Here is a 4,155-nt window from a genome sequence, read left to right as displayed (position 1 = left end):
CATCTTGGGGTGCCTGGGTGGCTCCATGGGTTAAGCATACAACTCTTGATATTGGCTCAGGTCATGATCTCCATGCTGGGCATGGAACCTGCTTAAGATTCTCTTTCTCCCTCTCCACCCCTCTAAAAAAAATCATCTTTATAATCTGCATTATTTAAAATTTTTCTTTATCACTATTATTTTAAGTATAGAGTTAATTCTTTTATAATCTGGTTCATAGCTCATTTTTAATGAATGCTGCAAATCTTCCATCGTGTGGTTGGTTTTCTGGCAACAGTATTTACATATGTTAATAATATAGTTCTCAAAATGTCATTTTATAAAAATAAACACCATAGCTAGGTGGATGTATCCCCAAAATCATAGGTATCTTATGGTTTTTACTGTGAGGTAAACTGGTATCTATATAATGTCAGTAATAGTAGACACTGGAATGGAAAAAGAGATTGCAAAATAGTTTACTAATTTCAAATATTTTAATGGCATCCATTATGCGTTTTTGTTTGTTTGATTTTTTTTTTAAGATGTATTTATTTGAGAGAGAGAGAGTGCATGGGGAAAGGGAGAGAGAGAGTCTCTTGCAGACTCCCCACTGAACATGGAGCCTGATGTTGGGCTCCGTCTCGTAATCCTGAGATCATGAGCTGAGCAGAAACCAAGAGTCAGATGCTTAACCGACTGAGCCACCCAGGTGCCCCTTATGCGTGTTTTGACTCAACCTATTTTTGGGTCACTGCTGTTTATCTTTCTCAATTTTATCCTATCAGCCAGTTAAATTAAGTGATAGAGACTGAGCTGGCACAGTCTCTGGCTCTGAAATGACAGTGTGCGCTGGGTGAATATTGAGTGGAAGCAGCAGGCTCAGAGAATCTTTCCCAATCCTGGTAAGGCAGGAGTGGAGAAAGGACGAGATACGAATTTGAAGAAATCTTGTATGCGTGGCAGAAGATACTGAGAAACTATCTAGCTACACAAAATAAAATATCAATCCACATTAATGAAAATACTGTGTGTTTTATGTAGTTCAAATAAAAATGAAATTGTGAGATTTTCTGAAAAGATTAGAGCAAGTTAATATAATTACCACTTATTTCTGAAACTAAATTTTAAGCCATGATGCCTATTTCCTACATTTAATTTTTAAACATCTATTATCCTTCAGATATCACCAGTACTGTGTAAAGCATATAATATGCTTTATAATAATTATGTTTATTAACAGTTTAATAAACATAATTACATTTATAATTTTTAAAAAATACAAAAACAATTGTATTCTTTCCAGGATAGAAAAGGGATATCAGTAGAATGTGATTTCTCTCCCAAGTAAAGATGAAATACACATCATACTGCTCGTTTCCCTAACTAAGTTTACCAAACATGGTCAGCTCATGTTGGCACAAGAGTTGGTTCCACTGGGGATAGAGGCTAAATTCTAAGGGTAGCTGCTTTCACTGCTTATTTATCCAATAATGATTTGTGCTGTATTGAGTGTAGACCAACACCGCTGTGGGCGATGAATTATGGGCCATACTTATCATCAATTTGTGAAGACACTTGTTTGGTTTGCTTTTCATATGTCCTGCTACAAGGGATGTGAATTGAAGAGATTTTCATAAAAACCATTATGCAAATATATTAAAGGGGATAGACTTAGTATTCTAATTCTAAGCTGCTAAGACTTAGTATCTAATACTGTATATTAATTTAGCATTTTTTTAGAACCCCAGGAATTTGAAAATACCAATTGAGAACTGAAAATTTGATGATTCAGAGAAGTGAGATACTGTGTTACATCACTTTCTCTGATTCACCTGAACACCTAGACCACGGGCAGTGAAAGATAGGCATGAACAGATGCTACCTATGTAAAGACTAATGGACAAATTACAACCTCAAGCAAAAAGCTCAGAGAATAAAAACAAACCTCTGGCTGTGGCAGCCTTAACATTGCCCCTTTTGGTAATATAGTGTCAGCTTAAACAAGGGGAAGGGCCATAGAAACACATAGGTGAAACGAAACAACCAACACAGTGGTGACAAGGCTTTTAGGTTTCTTTCTCTTTTGTAAATAATGAAAGTCTATACCTCTCCATCTATAGACTGGAGTTCAGTTCATTGAAAAAGATAACAATAGGTTCTGTAATAAGAGTATATTTTAAAGTCACTCCCAGGAAGAGATTTATAAATACATACTTCACTTGCTTTTTCAGTGAACTAATTGCAAAGCTATACTAAAACATAATGGCATTGACATAGCACATATTGCATTAATGCTGAACCATGGTTCCCTCAGATTTGCATGTAATGTCATTTTGTCATAATTCCTAGACTTGAAAATGTGTCATAATTGGCTATCTCTCAGGAACTCTGGACTCACACATAGTGTGATAAGAATAAGAAAGTGTTTAATTAGCCAATAATTACTCAGCTGTCCTTTGTTTTTCTGTGTGGTTTTTTTGGACACAACAATATACTCTGGGGCAACCTAAAAATAAAGGTTAATTTGTACTCGATTTGTAACCATGCCCCACGTCTGACCAGAATTTACATCAGACAATGAAATGCGCTTTTAAATATCTTTTCTATATGAGAAGCTGAAGGAATAAAGAGGTACAAAAAGATGAATAGACAAAATGCATTGGGGTATATTTGCTTCTTTGTGTGTGATGTGCACAAACCAAGCTGGTTTCCATTTTAGGGCATTCTGATATTGATTGCTTTGTGCTGGTAAAGCATACTGTGTTATGCAGTTTTCCATGGAAATAATCCCTGCCTTAAGGGTTTACAGCTTGAACATTCAGAACTGTCCAACCAGTACAATTCAGACATATGCAGCTTAGCAAGCTGACTGGAAAAAAGCTGGCACTGAACTCTTAGTTAAGATCCTACATCAGCACCCTGGACACAGGCACAAACAAGGATGATCTGTTCTGTCTGTGACAGAACCAATGAATTTGCAATTAAAGACAGTTCATAGATTTTCAGAGTTCTCTAATATAAAACATTATTAAACTGAATAAAGGACAGAGAGATATTAGCATCCCTCTTCTTAACATGGTTTATTTTTGCATACAATCAAAATTTCTAGTTCATTTTTAAAAAGAAACTGATACTGGAATTATTGAAAAACACGGGTGAGGTTAAGTCTGCCTTTATTTTTTTCTTCTGGCAATATTCTTGGTGGGAAACTTCAAACACAAAAATGACTGTTGGTGAGTTAGAGGGATTCCAAGCAAGAATAAATGAAATACACTTTCTTAAAGTATGTTTTATTTAATCAAAAGAGATGATTTATTTAATGAGGTTCAAAAGCTTTAACTGTATACACTCTTAAAAGTCATATTTCATATGTATAATACATCTGAATTCATAAGAAGTATGAAATATGTTAATAATGACATTCATTGAGTAATAAGAAAAAGCCTTGATTTTTGAATACTAGATATAATAAACATATTTATATACAGGAGGGCTCTATTCTGGAGCTCCTGTCCCAACATCTCAAGATACCGTATGAAATAGACCCATTCTCATACGACAGTGCAAGATAAAAAAATGAACAATGCTGAATAAATTTATATTATTTGTATGTATGCCTGATACTTTACATAATATAACAAGGAGACTGATTCCCTTCATGTTGATGTCACAAGTAAACATGCTTAGTTAAAATTTAGAAATTATTCTATTCTGTAAAGAAATTAGATAGATATGATAGTTACATATGCTTAAAACTTATATAGTAAATGTAGCACAATTTTGCTTCTAATTTTATAAATAAAAATCTGTAGTCTATCTGAGGATCTAACTTCTTTTTAAGGCTTTTTGATTTTTTTCCTTAAACTTTGTCGGAAAATATAGTTCATTTTCCAAGTAATGATTCTATTCAAAATCTATCCAAATCACATATCCTGGTGCTCTCCATCTTTTCTCCTAAGGATGGTTATTTTTTTAAAATGGTACTAAAAAGAATATAACCAAACTATCATAAAATGATTACTTATTAAAAATATGATGTGAGGCCAAGTAGATGAGGTTTAGACAGGTGATATTTAAAAGAATAACCATTTATTCTCTACTAAAAGTAATAAAAAATTGCTTTATAAAACTTGAGTAAAGAAAATAAAGATGTAATCAACCACATTAGGAATA

Source organism: Ursus arctos, unplaced genomic scaffold, assembly GCF_023065955.2.
Source record: "Ursus arctos isolate Adak ecotype North America unplaced genomic scaffold, UrsArc2.0 scaffold_10, whole genome shotgun sequence".
In the NCBI taxonomy this organism is placed as follows: Eukaryota; Metazoa; Chordata; class Mammalia; order Carnivora; family Ursidae; genus Ursus; species Ursus arctos.
This window is presented reverse-complemented; position numbering follows the sequence as displayed.